Below are 21,614 nucleotides of genomic sequence, written 5' to 3' on the forward strand. Positions count from 1 at the left end.
GTGCCAGCCCACTGGTAGTCTGGTAAGCAACCAGCATTTTTAGGCTAGAGGGAGGATTCCTAAATGGTACTTGCCAGTGCCAGTGTTTTCACAGAACAAACCCCAAAATGGCTGCCACCAGCATCTTCATCCCCAGGGTAGTCCAAGTTGCCTCCTGCCTCTCTGTAAGGCTTTCCAAAATCAGCAAAAGTGTCTGATCCTGGATCATTTCAAACTACAGCCTCTGCACTGGGACTCAGCATGTGAGATTTTTTTACATGCCCTTTAACAGCAGAGTATCTGTTTTATATAGCCCTTCAGCTCTCCCAAATATCAGCCCTGCTGATTTTCAAAGCCAGTTGTTCTAGGGGCTCATATTACCAGTACAAGACTTCTGGGCCTAGGAGTCTGATGTGAGACTTGGACCACTCTCTCCTAGGAGAGGAGCTCTATGATTGTGATAGCCCTCTCATTTGTAGGTTGCCAACCCAGGGAGGAGTTCTAATTATACCATATGTCCACACCTTCTGCCCATCTTATTATGATCATTCCTTACATCTTCAGTTGTGGAAAATCTTTTCTGCTAGTCTTCAGATAGTTCTCATAAGTAGTTGCACTGTAAGTAGTTGTAATTTTGGTGTGTCCGTGGGAGGAGGTAAATTCAGGGTCTTCCTATTCCACCATCTTGGCCACCCATCCTTAAGACATTATCTGTTACCAAAGATAGCCCAGATTTCAGGTGAGATCTCTCTGCCTCTTGAGACCTGGATGAGATTTCCTAACCCCTTGTATTAGTTTGCTAGGGCTGCCACAACAAAATGCCACAGACTGGGCTCCTAAAACAACAAAAGTTTCTCTCTCACAGTTCTGGAAACTGGATGTTCAAGATCAATGTGCCAGTACAGTTGGTTTCTCCTGAGGCTTCTCTCCTTGACTTTGTCCTCACATGGCTTTTTCTCTGTGCACACTCATTCCTGATGTCTCTCTCTTCCTCTTTTAACAAGGACAACAGTCGTAGTGGATTAGGGCCCCACCCTTATGACCTCATTTAACCTAATTCCCTCTTTAAAGGCCCTATCTCCAAATATACTCACATTCTAAGGTACTATGGGTTAGGATTTCAACATATGAATTTGGGAGGAGGGGACACAATTCAGTCCACAACACCCCTCGTTCCACATCCTATGTATTTTGCATGTTATTGGTATATAATAGCATTTGTGACTTCATTACTCAAACAAATCCTAATGATGTTGATATTAGTGAGGGTGAATATTTAGCAGCATGAAACTGAAGTGATGACATTGCTAATAAAGTCAGTCACTAAAATACTTGAAAAGCATCAGCTGGGGTGGAAAAGGGCACACTGTTGATGAAAGGCTTAGGAATATAAAGTAGAAACATCTGGGAGAGAAAATTAAGTGCTATAAGCTATAGTCCTTAGGTGTGTGCTTTAGCTATAATCAATGATACAATTTAGTCCTGAAGCCATTGATTATAATGGAGGAGGGGAATGATCTGAAATTGGAGAGAGACAGCCAGAAAGAGGGGAACTGACACAGAAAAGATGCTACCAGGTGGCTGCATGCCCCAATTATCCATTGAGGCCCAAAGGAAATTAATTTTGACTCACTGCATCCAATGACTTATAAGCAGGAAAATAATTATAGTGCAAAACCAAAGTGCAGGTTTTTTTTTTAAATAAGACATATAGGAATCCCATGGAGTACAGAGAAACAGGGCCTCCCATTCTTAGCCTTCAGCTAATATCAGCTAGCATTTATTAATCACCCCAACTATATACCAGACATTGTTCTAAACTGGAAACAATACAAATTTCCTTTAACAGGAGAATGGATAAACAAATCATACTGTACCCATAGACTGGCATATTACTCAGCCAAAAACAGAAAAAAAGGAAAAGAAATGAACTATTTATACACACAACAGCTTGGATGAACCTCAAAGACATTATGCTGAATGAAAGAAGCCAGTCCCAATGATTGAGTATTCTTTGACTCCACTTCTCTGACATTCTCAGAAAGACAAAACTGTGGTGATGAGAGTGTATCAGTGCTTAACAGGGGTTAGGAGTCGGGCATGGTGTGATGATAAAGTTATAGTAATCAAGACAGTATGATATTGGCATAAAAACAGACACATGGATAAATGGAACAGAATAGAGTGCCCAGAAATAAACCCACACAAATGTGGTCAATTAATTTACAACAAGGAGCCAAGAATATACAATGGGGGAAGAACAGTGTCTTTAATAAATTATGCTGTGAATACTGGATAGCCACATGCAAAAGAATGAAACAGCCACTATCATACACCACATAAAAAATTAACTGAAAATTAATTAAAGACTTGACTGTAAAACATGAAACATAAAACTATTGGATGAAAACACAGGAGGTAAGTTCCTTGATATTGGTCTTGGCAATGATATTTTTGGATTTGACACCAGAAGCAAACATAAACAAGTGAGACTACATCAAACTGAAAAGTTTCTGTGAGGAGAAGAAATCATCAACAAAATGAAAAGGCAAACTACTGAGTGAAAGTAAGTATTTATAAATCATATGTCTGATAAGGGGATAATAGCCAAAACAGGTAAAGAATTCATACAACTCAATAGCAAAACAAACAAACAAACAGAAAAACTCATTAAAAATGAGCAGAGGATCTGAATAGATATTTTTCCAAAGAAAAAATACAGATGACCAACAGACACATGAAAAGGTGCTCAACAGCATGAATCATCAGGGAAATGCAAGTCAAAACCATGCCTCACAACTGTTGGAATGGCTATTATCAAAAAGATAACACATAACAAGTGTTGGCGAGGCGGAGGAATAAAAGGAACTCTGGTGCACTGTTGGTGCAAATGTAAATTGGTGCAGCCACTATGGAAAACAGTATGGAGGTTACCCAAAAAATTCGAAATAGAACTGCTATATGATCCAGGAATTTCAATTCTGGGTATTACCTAAAGAAAACAAAAACACTAATTCAAAAATATACATGCACCCCTATGTTCATGGCAGCATTATTTACAATAGCCAAGATGTGGAAATAACCTAGGTGTCCATTAATGGACAAATGGATAAAGAAAATATGACATATATCACATTTTCCATTTCCATACTTATAATGGAATATTATTTAGCCATAAAAAAGAAGGATATCCTGCCATTTGTGACAACATGAATGGACCTTGAGGGTATTATGCTAAGTGAAATAACTCAGGCAGAGAAAGATAAATGACCACGTGACCCCATTTATATATGGAATCTTAAAAAAAAAAAAAAAGAGAGACAGAGGCAATAGAGGGAAGGTATTATTAGGCTGTTGAAAATAAATCTTGGTCCAAGCTATTAAAAAGTCACCACAAGGCTCTTGCCAGCACAAGTGTCTTTATGGTAGGATGAGCTCTTAAAAAATGGCTGCTGCTAGCATCTATGTTGCCATGGTGAGTCCCAAATGTCATCTGCCTATCTGGGGAACTCTCCAAGATCAGCAGATCCTCAAGAAGGCAGAGGAGTAGGAGGACGTGGAGTTCATCTTTCCCTACAAATGCAACAAGAATACACCTAAAAATGGAACAGTTCTCACAGAACACCTGCTGAACACTAGCAGAATACCTCAAACACCTAAAAGCACAAGAAGGATCCCCATATAACTGAGTAGGATGAAAGAAAAAAAAGAAGAAGGGCGGAAGCAGGACAGGACCTGTGCCCTGAGAGGGAGCTGAAGGTGAGGAGAGCCTCCCACATCTGAGGAAGCCCTCTCACCAGTGGGGAGATCAGCTGGGACAGAAGAGAAGCTTCAGGGGCTCAGAGGAGAGCCCAGCAATTGTGTGGCAGACAAGACAGAGTGAGACCTACACAGATGGCCTGTGCCACAGCCCTGAACTTCCCAGCCTGAGACGGGTGTCCACTGGTGTGCACAGGGGCTGGGTGCTGGAATGTGTGGTTTGGAAAACAGACCCAGTGAGGGGACTGCAGTTGGTTGTGAGGAGACAGCCTGAGGGGTTGGGAGTGAGGAGGTCTGCAACCAGGAATGCTTGTGGAGGAAGTGTGGACTGCCATAGAAGCAAAGCACTATTGTTGAGTGATGCACAAAGGGCAGGGCCGCCATTGCAGCCTCTCTCCTCATGCACAGGCTTGTGCCTCCATGGGCACTAGGGAGGGCTGCTGCCAGAGCCAGCTCTTGTGCTCCCACCATGACCTCTCTCCCCCTCTCCTGGACAACCCACTCACCCCGATCACCACCTGTTGGGCTTGCACATTTCAATAATTTCCCCAGCACCCTCCAACTTAGATGGCCCACTTGCCTCAACTGCCACCTCAGCTCCATCCTGCCTGATGAGATTTTGTGTCCAGATCACGACCCTGGAACTGTACTGCCTTGGCAACCCACTTGCTCTGATTGCCACCTTAGCCCCCTCACACCTGATGGACTTGTGTGCTCCAGCAACTTGTAGAGCAGACTCCAGTGGGAGGAAAGCCCACAGAGGTGGGGCTGAAACCATAGCTGAGGTCCAGAGGCCATGTGACTAAGGAAGAAGAGCTGAAATTTTCTCCTCATGGCCGCACAAACTGCAGAGTTACAACTCCAGTGATGGCTTCCTAACTTCAACACCTGTGGAACAGCTGAACAGAAAACAAGTGCACCTGCATCTGAGACAGGTCTGGCTTTAGCAGCTGTCAGCTTTGTGGGCACGTACATGCAGGAGGTGGGCCAGAACAGAGTCCAGACTTCCTCCATAGCTCCCACAGAGGGTCCAGGTGCATGACAATTGCAGTCCTGGGACCTGACCTCAGTAGATAGGTGCTGGTGGCCTGGTGAAAACAATGCCTGAGAGTCACCAGGGCCAATTGCCAGCATATCCACAGTTCAGGTGGGATTTAGAGCAGTGCCAACAACAGTGTACTTTGTGAGACCACACAACAAGTGAAAGGGGACACCACAGAACACTTTCACAGGTGAACACCTCCAGAAGATAAATACTCAGTGGTTTCTCTCCCAGTGGGAGTACTCCAATCCCACCTACCTCACACCACAGATCAGAAACACAGCTAAGAACAGATCTGGGTGTCTCTACTCCAAAAACTAGGGAGCAGACCCCACCAGTGACATGGAAGTGACAACCAGAGACCAAAGGGGAGGCCCCGCTCAATATTCAGGGCAGGCTCTTTTCACCACAACACCAGTCAAACACCCTATCAATGGGATAGTGGCACAATCATCTGGAACAACCTCAGCCACCAGGAAGCAGACAAGAGGAGCAGACAACTATGATCCTACAGACTGTGGAAAGGAGATCACAAATACAGTAAATTAGACAAAATGAGATGACAGAAAAATATGTTGCAGATGAAGGAACAAGATAAAAGCCTACAAAAATAACTAACTGAAGAGGAGATAGACAGTCTGCCTGAAAAAGAATTCAGAGTAATGATAGTAGAGATGATCCAAGATCTCAGAAAAGAATGGAGGCACAGATCAAGAAGATACAAGAAATAATTAACAAAGACCTAGAAGAACTAAGAACAAACAGACATGAATAATACAATAACTGAAAGGAAAAATACACTAGAAGGAATCAATTGCAGAATAACTGACACAGAAAATCAATAAGTGAGCTGGAAGACAGAACTGTGGAATCACTGCCATGGAACAGAATAAAGAAAAAAGAATGAAAAGAAATGAGCACCCTCTCAGAGATCTCTGGGATGGCATTAAATGCACCAATATTTGAATTATAGGGGTTGGTCCCAGAAGAAGAAGAGAAAGAGAAAGGGCCTGAGAAAATATTTGAAGACATTATAGTCAAAAAGTTCCTTAACATGGGAAAGAAAATAGTCACCCAAGTCCAGAAAATGCAGAGTCCCATACAGGATAAATCCGAGGAGGAACACACTGAGACACATAGTAATCAAATTGACAAAAATTAAATACAAAGAAAAAATATGAAAAACAACAAGGGAAAAGCAACAAATGACATACAAGGGAATCTCCATAAGTTTATCAGCTGATTTTTCAGCAGAAACTCTGCAGGCAAGAAGGGATATATATTTAAAGTGAATGATATATGAAATGATATATTTAAAGTGAACAAAGGGAAATACCTACCACTAAGAATACTCAAGCCAGCAAAGCTCTCATTCAGATTTGACAGAGAAATCAAAAGTTTTACAGACAAGCAAAAGCTAAGATAATTTAGCATCACCAAACCAGCTTTACAAGAAATGCAAAAGGAACTTCTCTAGGCAGGGAAAAAAAGAGGTCACAACTAGAAATAAGAAAATCACAAATGGGAAAGCTCACTAGTAAAGGTAAACATACAGTAGAAGTAGGAAAAGATCCATATACAAATATGGTATCAAAAAGAGCAGCCGTGAGTAGAGGAGAGTACAAATGCAGGAAATGGGAATTGCATTTGAAATTAAGAGACCAGCAACTTAAAACAACCTTGTATATATATATAGACTGCTTTATTGTAACCTCATGGGAAATGCAAACAAAAAACTACAATATGTACACACACAAAAAAGAGAAAGTAACCTAAACAAAACACTAAAAAGGTCATCAAACCACAAGAGAAGAGAAAAAAGAGAAAGGATAGAAAAAAGACCTGCAAAAACAAACCAAAAACAATTAAGAAAATGGCAAGAGGAACATACATATTGATAATTACCTTAACTGTAAATGGATTAAATGCTCCAACCAAGAGACATAGAGTGGTTGGATGGATACAACAACAAGACTCATATATAGGCTATCTACAAGAGAAACACTTCAGACCTAGGGACACATACAGACAGAAAGTAAGGGGATGGAAAAAAAATATTCCATGCAACTGGAAATCAAAAGAAAGCTAGATTAGCAATAATCATATCAGACAAAATAGACTTTAAAATAAAGACTATTACAAGAGACAAGAAAGAACACTATGTATTGATCAAGGGATCAATCCAAGAAGAAAATGTAACAATTGTAAATATATATACACCCAACATAGAAACACCTCAATATATAAGGCAAATACTAACAGCCATAAAAGGGGAAATCAACAGTAACACAATAATTGTGAAGGACTTTAACACCCCACTTACTCCAATGGACATATCATCCAGACAGAATATTAATAAGGAAACACAAGCTTTAAATGACACATTAAATCAGATAGACTTAATTGATATTTATAGGACATTCCATCTGAAAGCAGCAGAATACACTTTCTTCTCAAGTGCACATAGAACATTCTCCAGGATAGATCACATCTTGGACCATAAAGAAAGCCTCGGTAAATTTAAGAAAATTGAAATCATATCAAAAATCATTCCTGAACACAACACTATGAGTTTAGAAATCAGTTACAGGAAAAAAAAAACTGTAAACAACACAAACACAAGGAGGCTAAACAATGTTACTAAATAAACAATGAATCACAGAAGAAATCAAAGGGGAAATCAAAAAATACCTAGAGATAAATGACAATGAAAACACGACAATCCAAAACTTATGGGATGCAGCAAAAGCAGTTCTAAGAGGGAAGTTTATAACAATATAATTTTACCTCAGGAAACAAGGAAAACCTCAAATAAACAACAGAACCTTACACATAAAGAAAAAGAAGAAGAAACAAAACTCAAAGTTAGTAGTAAGAAAGAGATCATAAAGGTCAGAGCAGAAATAAATGAAGAAAAGGATAGCAAGATCAATGAAACTAAAAGCTGTTTTTTGAGAAGATAAACAAAATTGATAAACATTTAGCCAGACTTATCAAGAAAAAAAGGGAGAGGACTCAAATCAGTAAAGTTACAAATGATGGGCTTCCCTGGTGGCGCAGTGGTTGAGAGTCCACCTGCCGATGCAGGGGACACGGGTTCGTGCCCCGGTCTGGGAGGATCCCACATGCCACGGAGTGGCTGGCCCCTTGACCCATGGCCGCTGAGCCTGCGCATCCGGAGCCTGTGCTCCTCAATGGAAGAGGCCACAACAGTGAGAGGCCCGCGTACTGCAAAAAAAAAAAAAAAAGAAAGAAAGAAAGAAAAAGAAATGAAAAGGGAGAAGTTAGAACTGACACCACAAAAATACAAAAGATCATAAGAGACTACTACAAGCAACTATATGCCAATAAAATGGACAACCTAGAAAATGGACAAATTCTTAGAAAGGTTCAACTTTCAAGGACTGAAACAGGAAGATATAGAAAATATGAACAGACCAATCACAAGCAATGAAATTGAAACTGCAATTAAGAGTCTTCCAACAAACAGAAGTCCAGGACCAGAAAGCTTCACAGGCAAATTCTATCAAACATTTAGAGAAGAGTTCACACCAACCCTTCTCAAACTCTTACAAAAATTGCAGAGGGAGGAACACTCCCAAACCTGTTCTACAAGGCCAGCATCACCCTGATACAAAAAAACAAAGATAATGCAAAAAATGAAAATTACAGACCAATTTCATGGATGAACATAGATGCAAAAATCCTCAACAAAATATTAGTAAACCAAATACAATAACATGTTAAACTTATCATACACTATGACCAAGTGGGATTTATCACAGAGATGCAAGGATTATTCAATATATGCAAATCAATCAGTGTGATACACCATATTAACAAATTGAAGAATAAAACCCATATCATCATCTCAATAGATGCAGAAAAAGCTTTTGACAAAATTCAACACTCTTTTATGATAAAACTCTCCAGAAAGTGGGCATAGAGGGAAACTACCTCAACATAATAAAGAGCATATATGACAAACACACAACAAACATCATTCTCAATGGTGAAAAACTGAAAGCATTTCCTCTAAGATCAGGAAAAAGACAAGGATGCCCACTCTCACCACTATTATTCAACATAGTTTTGGAAGCCCAAGCCATGGCAATCAGAGAAGAAAAAGAAATAAAAGGAATCTAAATTGGAAAAGAAGTAAAACTGTCACTGTTTGTGATGACATGATACTATACAGAGAAAATCCTAAAGATGCTACCAGAAAACTACTAGAGCTCATCAATGAATTTGGTAAAGTTTCAGGATACAAAATTAATGCACAGAAATCTCTTGCATGTCTATACACTAACAAGGAAAAATCAGAAAGAGAAATTAAGGAAACAGTCCCATTTACCATTACAACAAAAAGAATAAAATACCTAGGAATAAACCTACCTAAGGAGGCAAAAGACCCATACTCAAAAAACAATAAGATACTGATGAAAGAAATCAAAGATGACACAAACAGATGGAGAGATATACCATGTCTTTCGATTGGAAGAATCAACATTGTGAAAATTACTATACTACCCAAAGCAATCTACAGATTCAGTGCAATCCTTATAAATTACCAATGACATTTTTCCCAGAACTAGAACAAAAAATTTGCAATTTATATGGAAACACAAAAGACCCTGAGTAGCCAAAGCAATCTTGAAAAAGAAAAATGGAGCTGGAGGAATCAGGCTCCCTGACTTCAGAATATACTACAAAGCTGCACTAATCAAGGCAGTTTGGTACTGGCCTAAAAACAGAAATATAGATCAATGGAACAGGATAGAAATCCCAGAGATAAATCCACACACCTATGGTCCCCTAATCTATGACAAAGGAGGCAAGGATATACAATGGAGAAAAGACAGTCTCTTCAATAAGTGGTGCTGGGAAAACTGAACAGCTACATGTAAACAAATGAAATTAGAACATTACCTAACATGATACACAAAATAAACTCAAAATGGATTAAAGACCTAAATATAAGGCTGGATACTATAAAACTATTAGAGGAAAATGCAGGCAGAACACTCTTTTACATAAATCACAGCAATATCTTTTTCAATCCACCTCCTAGAGTAATGAAAATAAAAATAAACAAATGGGACCTAATAAAACTTAAAAGCTTTTGCACAGCAAAGGAAACCATCAACAACAACAAAAAAGACAACCCTCAGAATGGGAGAAAATATTTGCAGATGAAGAAATCAACATGGAATTAACCTCCAAAATATACAAACAGCACATGCAGCTCAATATCAAAAAAACAAACAACACAATCAAAAAATAGGTAGAAGGGGCTTCCCTGGTGGTGCAGTGGTTGAGAGTCTGCCTGCCGATGCAGAGGACGCAGGTTCATGCCCTGGTCTGGGAGGATCCCACATGCTGTGGAGCGGCTGGGCCCATGAGCCATGCCCACTGAGCCTGCGCGTCCGGAGCCTGTGCTCCACGGCGGGGGAGGCCACAGCAGTGAGAGGCCCACGTACCACAAAATAAATAAATAAATAAATAAGCAGAAGTCCTAAATAGACATTTCTCCAAAGAAGACATACAGATGATTAAAAAGCACATGAAAGGATGTTCAACATCACTAATTATTACAGAAATGCAAATAAAAACTACAATGAGGTATCACTTCACACTGGTCAGAGTGGCTATCATCAAAAAATCTAAAACCAGTAAATGCTGGAGAGGGTGTGAAAAAAAGGGAACCCTCCTACACTGTTCCTGGGAATGTAAATTGTAGAGCCACTATGGAGAAGAGTATGGAAGTTCCTTATAAAACTAAAAATAGAGCTACCATAAGATCCAGCAATCCCACTCCTGGGCATATATCTGGATAAAACCATAATTCAAAAAGATACTTTCACCCCAATATTCATTGCAACACTCTTCACAATAGCCAAGACATGGAAGCAACCTAAATGTCCACCAACAAAGCAATGGATAAAACTGTCATACATATATATAATGGAGTATTAATCAGCCATAAAAAAGAGCAAAGTAATGTCATTTGCAGCAACATAGATGGACCTAGAGATAGTCATACTGAGTAAAGTAAGTCAGACAGAGAAAGAGAAATATATGATATTGCTAACATGTAGAATCTAAAATAGATGTATGTGGGGTTTTAAAGTCCCCTACTCTTTTTGTAATATTGTCAGTTTCTCCCTTTATGTCTGTTCCTATTTGCTTTATATATTTAGGTGCTCTGTTATTAGGTGCATATATGTTAATGAGTGTAATATCCTCTTCTAGTATTGATCCCCCTATCATGTATAATGCCCTTCTTTGTCTTGTGTTATAGCCTTTGTTTTAAAGTCTATTTTTCCTGATGTGAGTATTGCTATCCCCATTTTCTTAACATTTCCAATTGCATGAAATATCTTTTTCCATCTTCTCACTTCCAGACTGTGTGTGTTTTTAGCTCTGAAGTTAGTCTCTTGTATGCAGCATCTAGCGTCTTGTTTTTTTCACCCAATAAGCCCCTCTACATTTTTTGATTGGAGCATTTAGTCCATTGATGATAAAGTGATTATTGATAGATATGTATTGGGTTGGCCAAACAGTTCATTCAGGTTTTTTTTGTAAGATGTTATGGAAAACCACGAGCAGACTTTTTGGCCAACCCAATACTTACTGCCATTTTGTTGGTTGTTTTTGCAGTTCCTCTCTGTTCTTTTCTTCTTTTAGTTTCTTCCCTGTTATTTTATTTAGTGGTATGCTCGTGTTCCTTTCACTCTAGTGTTTTTGTATCTATTGTAGGTTTTTGATCTGTGGTTACCATGAGATTCATATATGTTGACCTATAGTTATAGGTCAACTTGTTTTAAACTGATAGTCACTTAAGTTCAAATACATTCTAAATTATCTACATGTTTTGCTCCCCTCCCCAACATTTTGTGTATTTAATGTCATATTTTACATCTTCATGTTTATCCCTTCACTGTTTATTGTAGTTACAGTTGATTTTACACTTTTTTTCTTTTAATCTTTATACTAGCATTTTTAAGTTGTTGATCCACAACTTTTACTATACATCTGCCTTTACTAGTAAGTGGGATTTTTTTTCCTTTCCTATAGATACTAACTTCTTGTTGCAGCCTTTTCTTTGTCACATAGAGAAGATCTTTTGACATTTCTTTTAGGATAGGTTCAGTATCAATGAACTCTTTTAGTTTTTGCTTATATGAGAAATTCTTTATCTTGCCTTCAATTCTAAATGATAATCTTGCTGGGTAGAGTATCCTGAGTTGTAGGTTTTTCCCTTTCAGCAACTTAAATATATCATACCATTCCCTTCTGGCCTGCAAAATTTCTGCAGATAAATCAGCTGATAGCCTTATGAGGGTTTCATTGTATATGACTCTTGTTTTTTCTCTTGCTGCCTTTAGAATTCTCCCTCTATCTTGGAACTTCTGTCATGTTAAATATGATATATCTCAGTGTTTGTCTATTTGTGTCCATCTTATTTGGGACACACTGTTCTTCCTATACCTAGATATCTCTTTCCTTCTTCATGTTTGGGAATTTTTCAGCTATAATTTCATCAAACTTTCAACCCCTTTTTCTCTCTTCTTCTGGAATGCCTATATAATGCAAATGTTGGTACTCTTTATACTGTCATAAGGTCCCTTAAACTGTTCCCAGTTTTAAATTTGTTTTTCTTTTTTGCTATTCTGGTTGGGTGATTTCCATTATTCTATCTTCCATATCACTTACACATTCTTCTGAATCACCTAGTCTGCTTGCTAGATGGTCCCAAGTTGCTGGAGCAGAAAAACTGAGGGTCAAGTCCAAGCTCATTCCATTCACTCTACATGTGTGTGCACACCCTCTCAGCCCTGGTACCCTCACTCCAGAGCAGAGTGGTGCTGGAGAAAGAGGAACTAGAGCAGGCATTCAGCCTAGGTCTGGGTGCAGAATGTGGTGGCCCCAGCCCATCAGGCTTCCAGACTCCTTCCAACACAATGCCTTTGTAAGTGTCAGTAATGGCTGTCCCTGCCCTATTCAGACACTGTTCTAGATCCAGGCCAACTCCACCCCTCACAAATGAGCACTCTCCTCAGCCATGGCAGCCTTCACCCTAGTGTGGAGCTGTATTGAGAAGCAAGCAAGCCTGGAACCTATGCCAGAGTGGTCACACCTAATTCTTGATTTGAGTTGCTAGTAATTTGTCTATTATATTACAAAATTTGTAAGCTTTGTTATAATTTTTGTTTAAATTTCTTTTTCCTAATTATTAAATACTTCTTTGCAGTTTATTCCTTGTTTAAAAGCAATGTATTTAGGCTATGCATTTTCTCTGAGAATAATTTTAATCATATCCTATAAATTTGGTATCTCATATCCTCAATGTCATTATTGGCTAATTTGATTCTAACTACTTTTTATATCCTTCTTGACCTAAGAACTATTTAGATGAATGTTTTGCATTTTTTATGTTTTGGTTTTAGTTTTCAAATTGTTGGGGTTTAATTTCAACTTTTATACAGTATTATACTTGTGCCAGTATTGAATATGACCTGTGAAATTACCCTATTTTGGAATTTGAGAGAGTTTTATATCCCAGTTTTTACCCACCTTTCAAACCTAATGAGAGGAACAGATAAAAGTTTAGATTCACTGCAGAATTCAAGAATCTAGCAGACTGAAGGAAGGAGCTAAAACTGTAAGTACCATAGCAGAAATTTTATCTGTTTATACAATTTTCTTTGCCATACTGGAGTGGCCACCAGGAGTTGGCTGGGGAGTGTCCCCCATGTTTTGCCTGACAGAGACATCTATGCCAAATGCAGTCAGTAAGTAGGTACCACACTGGTACAGGATGCTTAATGGGCTTCTTCTTGCAGGATCCAGCTATTCCTCTCTAATGACCTACAGCCCCCTCACCCTTGCCTCCAGTTGGCATCCCTCAAAATGAAAGGATGTCACTGAATTCTGATAAAGTCTTTCCTACTCACCTCCCAGGCAAGCTGGTTTTAAGCATAAAAGGAGTCATGAGTCAAATCAGTCCTTGTTTTGATCCGTCTTTAGCAGAAAGTTTGTGGTTTTCTCACATATATATGGCTATAAGTATTCCTAGTGTTCAATGAAGATTTTTCCTTCCTTTTATATCTTTGGCCATTTCCATGAGATTCTCCAAAGTCAGAACGAGATCCAGTTGCTGAAATCACTAACTGGCCTCAAAGTCCTGCTTGCCTTTTTTCTGACACTCAGAACAATAGTCTATTGGTGAAGTACTTATTAAAGTAGTGGTTAATATTTCCTTTTCAGATATGTACTTACAATATAAGGATATGAAATTAAAGGCATTGAAAGCAACTCCATTACACATTACAGAATGTACTCTGCCTAAGAGCTTGGTTTTAGTTGAGCTTCAAGATCACACTCCATTTCTACCAGAACAGCAGATGTCCCTTAGTCACCAGAGCTCACTGTCAGTAACATCTTACATCTGAAAATAAATCTAGCTTTAGGCAGCTGACCACATATGTGCCTCTGAAACCATGGTAACAGAAAGTCCTTTTACCTCTGTGTCCCAATTAAAAATGTTCTGTTGGCTCTAATTGGGATGTTGGTTTACAAAACTAATACATCAAAGCAATCATGTAATCCTTAAATGTCACCATCACACAAATTTATATTTCCCTTGCAAGTGGCTAATGAGGGTCAGACCAAAGAGTGTGTGAGATTGAGATTACAGACAGCAACTAGATAAATCCACTTTGGGATCCTTTTTCTCCATGTCCCACTCTGCAAATACAAGGTTTGATGACTAATTCAAGATTAGGGTGAGGGAGAAAAATTATAGAGATGTCAAGTGTGGGTATCTAGGAGGATGGAGGAGCTTTTAACAGAAATGGGAGAAAATGAAGAGTAATTTTCACAGAAAGAATGACACATGAGGAGAAATATGTTCAATTCTGCTCTGCTAAGATAGCCAGGTACCTGACATTGAACCAGGACACATAATGTTCGAGTTTCCTGCCTGGTGGAGGAAGAAGTAGAAGAAGAAGGAGGGGGAGGAGGAGAAGGGGAAGAGAAAGAAGGTGGGGGGAGGAAGAAGGAGAACAATTAACTGGTAATATGAATGTCTTTTTTGATCATTATACTTTCAGATTTGTTTTCTCTTGGTATCTGATTCATTTTTAATCAGCAATAGTATAGAAAAACACAGATTCTAGTTTCTCCTCTGTTAAGTGTGAAATTATCTATAAACAAACACTTAAAAAATGCAAATGAAGTGGATCGTGGGATTCTACTTTTTTTTGGAGTCTTTATGAGAATAATTAATTTACAATAGTGTGTTATGTTCTGCTGTATAACCAAGTGAATCAGCTATACTTATACATATATCCCCATATTTCCCCCATCTTGTGTCTCCCTCCCACCTTCCCTATCCCAGGCATCTAGGTGGACACAAAGCACCAAGCTGATCCCCCTGTGCTATGAGGCTGCTTCCCAATAGCTATCGATTTTACATTTGGTAGTGTGTATATGAACATGCCACTCTCTCACTTCATCCCAGCTTTCCCTTCCCCCTCCCTGTGTCCTCAAGTCCATTCTCTACATCTGTGCATTTAATCCTGTCCTGTCCCTAGGTTGTTCAGAATATTTTTTGTTTTTTTTTTAGATTCCATATATATGTGTTAGCATACAGTATTTATGTTTCTCTTTCTGACTTACCACACTATGTATGACAGTCTCTAGGTCCATCCACCTCACTACAAATAACTCAATATCATTTCTTTATATGGCTGAGTAATATTCTATTGTATATTTGTGTCACATCTTCTTATCCATTCATCTGTTGATGGACACTTAGGTTGTTTGCATGTCTTGGCTATTTTAAATAGCGCTACAATTACCATTGTGGTACATGACTCTTTTTGAATTATGATTTTCTTAGGGTATATGCCCAGTGGTGGGATTGCTGGGTCATATGGTAGTTCTATTTTTAGTTTTTTAAGGAACTTCCGTACTGTTCTGCATAGTGGCTGTATCAAGTTACATTCCCACCAACGGTGCAGGAGGGTTTCCTTTTCTCCACACCCTCTTCGGCATTTATTGTTTGTAGATTTTTTGATGATGGCCATACTGACCGGTGTCAGGTGATAACACATTGTACTTTTGATTTGCATTATTCTAATGATTAGTGGTGTTGAACATCCTTTCATGTGTTTGTTGGCAATCTATATATTTTCTTTGGAGAAAAGTCTATTTAGGTCTTCTGCCCATTTTGGATTAGGTGTTTTTTTTTTTGTTTTTGGATTTTTGTTTGATATTGAGTTGCATGAGCTGCTCCTATAGTTTTGGAGATTAATCCTTTATCAGTTGTTTTGTTTGCAAATATTTTCTACCATTCTGAGGGTTGTCTTCTCATCTTGTTTATGGTTTCCTTTGCTGTGCAAAAGCCTTTAAGTTTCATTAGGTCCCATTCCTTTATTTTTATTTCCATTTCTCTAGGAGGTGGGTCAAAAAGGATCTTGCTGTGATTTATGTCATAGTGTGTTCTGCCTATGTTTTCCTCTAAGAGTTTTATGGTATCTGGCCTTACATTTAGGTCTTCAAAATATTTTGAGTATATTTTTGTGTAAAATGTTAGGAAGTGTCCTAATTTCATTATTTTACCTGTAGCTGTCCAGTTTTCCCAGCACAAGGGAAAACTTATTGAACAGGCTGTCTTTTCTCCACTGTAAATTCTTGCCTCCTTTATCAAAGATAAGGTGACCATATGTGCGTGGTTTTATCTTTTTATCCTTTTAAATTGATCTATATTTCTGTTTTTGTGCCAATACCATAATGTCTTGATGGCTGTAGCTTTATAGTATAGTATGAAGTCAGGGAGCCTGATTCCTCCAGCTGCCTTTTTCTTTCTCAAGATTGCTTTAGCTATTATGGGTCATTTGTTCTTCCATAAAAAATGGGAATTTTTTTGATCTAGTTCTGGGAAAAATGCCATTGGTAGTTTGATGGGGGTGCATTGAATCTGTAGACTGCTCTGGGTAGTAGAGTCAATTTCACAATGTTGATTTTTCCAATCCAATAACATGGTATATCTCTCCATCTCTTTGTATCATCTTTATTTTTTTTTCATCAGTGTCTTACGGTTTTCTGAATACAGGTCTTTTCTCTCCTTAGGTAGGTTTATTCCTAGGTATTTTATTCTTTTTGTTGCAGTGGTAAATAGGAGTATTTCATTAAATTCCCTTTCAGATTTTTCATCATTAATGTATAAGAATGCAAGAGATATCTGTGCATTAATTTTGTATCCTGTTACTTTACCAAATTCATTGATTAGCTCTAGTAGATTCCTGGTAGCAGCTTTAGGTTTCTCTATGTATAATATCATGTCACCTGCAAACAGTGGCAGCTTTACTTCTTCTTTTCTGATTTGGATTCATTTTGTTTCTTTTTCTTCTTGGATTGCTGTGGCTACAACTTTCATAACTTTTTTGAGTAATAGTTTTGAGAGTGTACAACCTTGTCTTGTTCCTTATCCTAGAGGAAATGGTTTCTGTTTTTCACCATTGAGAACGATGTTGGCTGTGGGTTTGTCATATATGGCCTTTATTATGTTGAGGTAAGTTCCTTCTATGCTCACTTTTGGGATTTTTTTTTTCATAAATTGCTGTTGAATTTTGTCGAAAGCTTTTTCTGCATCTATTGAGATGATCATATGGTTTTTATCCTTCAATTTATTTATATGGTGTATCACATTGATTTGCATATACTGAGGAATCCTTGCATTCCTGGGATAAACTCCACTTGTCAAGGTGTATGACCCTTTAATGTGCTGTTGGATTCTGTTTGCTAGCATTTTGTTGAGGATTTTTGCATCTACATTCATCAGTGCTATTGGTCGGTAGTTTTTTTTGTGTGTGACATTTTTGTCTGGTTTTGGTATTAGGGTGAAGGTGGCCTCTTAGAATGAGTTTGGGAGTGCTCCTCCCTCTTCAATATTTTGGAAGAGTTTGAGAAGAATAGGTGTTAGCTCTTCTCTAAATGTTTGATAGAATTCGCCTGTGAAGCCATCTGGTCCTGGGCTTCTGTTTGTTGGAAGATTTTTAATCACAGTTTCAATTTCAGTGCTTGTGATTGGTCTGTTTATATTTTCTATTTCTTCCTGCTGCAGTCTCAGAAGGTTGTGATTTTCTAAGAATTTATCCATTTCTTCCAAGTGGTCAATTTTATTGGCATATAGTTTCTCGTAGTAATCTCTCATGATCCTTTGTATTTCTGCAGTGTCAGTTTTTACTTCTCCTTTTTCATTTCTAATTCTATTGACTTGAGTTTTCTCCCTTCTTTTTTTGATGAGTCTGGCTAATGGATTATCAATTTTGTCTATCTTCTTAAAGAACCAGATTTTAGTTTTATTGATCTTTCTTATTGCTTCCTTCATTTCTTTCATTTATTTCTGATCTGATCTTTATAATTTCTTTCCTTCTGCTACTTGGGTTTTTTTTTTTGTTCTTCTTTCTCTATTGCTTTACGTGTAAGGTTAGGTTGTTTATTTGAGATGGTTCTTCTTTCTTGACATAGGATTGTATTGCTATAAACGTCCCTCTTAGGACTTCTTTGGCAGCATCCTATAGGTTTGGATCATAGTGTTTTCATTGTCATATGTTTCTAGGTATATTTTGATTCCTCTTTGATTTCTTCAGTGATCTCTTGGTTATTTAGCAGTGTATTGTTTAGCTGCCCTGTGTTTGTAATTTTTACAGATATTTTCCTGTAATTGATATCTAGTCTCATAGTGTTGTAGTCAGAAAAAATACTTGATACAATTTCAATTTTCCTAACATAACTGAGGTATGATTTGTGACCCAAGATATGCTCTATCCTGCAGGATGTTCCATTAGCACTTGAGAAGAAAGTGTAATGTGCTGTTTTGGGATGGAACGTCCTATAAATATCAATTAAGTCCATCTTGTTTAATGTGTCATTCAAAGCTTGTGTATCCTTATTTATTTTGATTTTGGATGATCTGCCCATTGGTGAAAGTGGGATGTTAAAGTTCCCTACTATTATTGTGTTACTGTCGATTTTCTTTTTTATGGCTGTTAGTATTTGCCTTATGTATTGAGGTGCTCCTATGTTAAGTTCATAAATATTTACAATTGTTATATCTTCTTCTTGGATTGATCCCTTGATCATTATGTAGGGTCCTTCTTTGTCTCTTGTAATAGTCTTTGTTTTAAAGTGTATTTTGTCTGATATGAGAATTGCTACTCCAGCTTTCTTTTGATATCCATATGCATGGAATATCTTTTTCCATCCTCTCACTTTCAGTCCATATGTGACCCTAGGTCTGAAGTGGGTATCTTCTAGACAACATATATACGGGTCTTGTTTTTGTATCCATTCACCCAGTAAGTGTCTTTTGGTTGGAAAATATAATCCGCTTACAAATAAGGTAATTATTGATATGTATGTTCCTATTACCATTTTCTTAATTGTTTTGGGCTTGTTATTGTAGGTCTTTTCCTTTTCTTGTGTTTCCTGCCTAGTAAAGTTCTGGAGGAGCTTCAAGATGGCGGAAGAGTAAGACATGGCAATCACTTTCCTCTCCACAAATACATCAGAAATACATCTACATGTGGAGCAACTCTTACAGAACACCTACTGAACGCTGGCAGAACACCTCAGACCTCCCAAAAGGCAAGAAACTCCCCACGTACCTGGGTAGGGTAAAAGAAAAAAGAAAAAACACAGACAAAGAAAAGGTATGGGACCTGCACCAGTGGGAGGGAGCCATGAAGGAAGAAAGGTTTCCACACACTAGAAGACCCTTCACAAGTGGAGACTGCAGGTGGTGGAGCGCGGAAGCTTTGGAGCCACAGAGGAGAGTGCAGCAACAAGGGTGCGGAGAGCAAAGCAGAGAGATTCCTGCACAGAGGATCAGTGTTGACCAGCCATCATCAGCCCGAGAGGATTGTCTGCTCACCCACTGGGATCGGCGGGGCCTGGGAGCAGAGTTTCAGGCTTCGGAGATCAGATCCCAGGGAGAGGACTGGTGTTGGCTGTGTGAACACAGCCTGAAGGGGGCTAGTGCACCACAGCTAGCCGGGAAGGAGTCTCGGAAGAAATCTGGAGCTGCCAAAGAGGCCAGAGACTTTTTATTGCCTCTTTATTTCCTGGTGTGTGAGGAGAGGGGATTAAGAGCATCAATTAAAGGAGCTCCAGAGATGGGTGCGAGCTGTGGCTATTAGCATGGACCCCAGAGACAGTCATGGGACGCTAAGACTGCTGCTGCCACCACCAATAAGCCTGTGTGCAAGCACAGGTCACTCTCCACACCTCCCTTCTCTGGAGCCCATGCAGCCCACCACTGCCAGGGTCCTGTGACCCAGGGACAACTTCCCTGGGAGAACACTCAGCGCCCCTCAGGCTGCTGCAACATCACACTGGCCTCTGCCATGGTAGGCTCGTCCCACATTCCATACACCTCCCTCCCCCCAGGCCTGAGTGAGCCAGAGCCCCCAAATCAGCTGGTTCTTTAACCCTGTCCTGAGTGAAGAACAGATGCCCCCCAGTGACCTACATGCAGAGGCGGTTCCAAATCCAAAGCTGAACCCTGGGAGCTGTGAGAATAAAGAAGAGAAAGGGAAATTTCTCCCAGCAGCTTAAGGAGCAGCATATTAAATCTCCACAATCAACTTGATGCACCCTGCAACTCTGGAATGCCTGAATAGACAACGAATCTTCCCAAATTGAGGAGGTGGGCTTTGGGAACAATGTTATATATATATATTTTTTTCCCCTTTTTCTCTCTTTGTGAATGTATATGTGTATGATTCCGTGTGAGATTTTCTCTGTATGGTTTTGCTTTTACCATTTGTCCTAGGGTTCTGTCTGTCCATTTTTTTCTTTTTTTTACTTAAAAAAATTTGTTTTTCTTAATAATTATTTTTATTTCTTATTTTAATAACTTTATTTCATTTTACTTTATTTTATCTTCTTCTTTCTTTCTTTCTTTCTTTCTTTCTTTCTTTCTTTCCTTCCTTCCTTCTTTCTTTCTTTTTTCCTTCCTTTTATTCTGAGCCATGTGGAGGATAGGCTTTTGGTGCTCCAGCCAGAAGTCAGGGCTGTGTCACTGAGGTGGAAGAGCCAAGTTCAGGACACTGGTCCACAAGAGACCTCCCAGCTCCATGTAATATGAAATGGTGAAAATCTCCCAGAGATCTCCATCTCAATGACAAGACCCAGCTCCACTCAATGACCAGCAAGCTACAGTGCAGGACACCCTATGCCAAACAACTAGCAAGACAGGAGCACAACACCACCCATTAGCAGAGTGGCTACCTCAAATCATAACAAGGTCACAGACACCACAAAACACTCCACCAGCCGTGGACCTTCCCACCAGAAAGACAAGATCCAAACTCATCCACCAGAACACAGGCACTAGGCCACTCCACCAGGAAGCCTACACAACCCACTGAACCAACCTTAGCCACTGGAGACAGACACCAAAAACAATGGAAACTATGAACCTGCAGGCTGCAAAAAGGAGACCCCAAACACAGAAAGTTAAGCAAAATGAGAAGACAGAGAAACACACAGCAGATGAAGGAGCAAGGCAAAAACCTACCAGACCTAGTAAAGTTCCTTTAGAATTTGCTGTACAGATGGTTTGGTGGTGCTGAATTCTCTTAGCTTTTGCTTCTCTGTAAAGGTTTTAATTTCTCTGTTAAATCTGAATGACATCCATGCTGGGTAGAGTAAACTTGGTTGTAGGCTTTTCCCTTTCATCACTTTAAATATGTCCTGCCACTCCCTTCAGGCTTTCAGAGTTTCTGTTGGATGGTCATCTGTTAACCTTATGGGGATTCCC

This window comes from Delphinus delphis, chromosome 19, assembly GCF_949987515.2.
Source record: "Delphinus delphis chromosome 19, mDelDel1.2, whole genome shotgun sequence".
Taxonomy (NCBI): domain Eukaryota; kingdom Metazoa; phylum Chordata; class Mammalia; order Artiodactyla; family Delphinidae; genus Delphinus; species Delphinus delphis.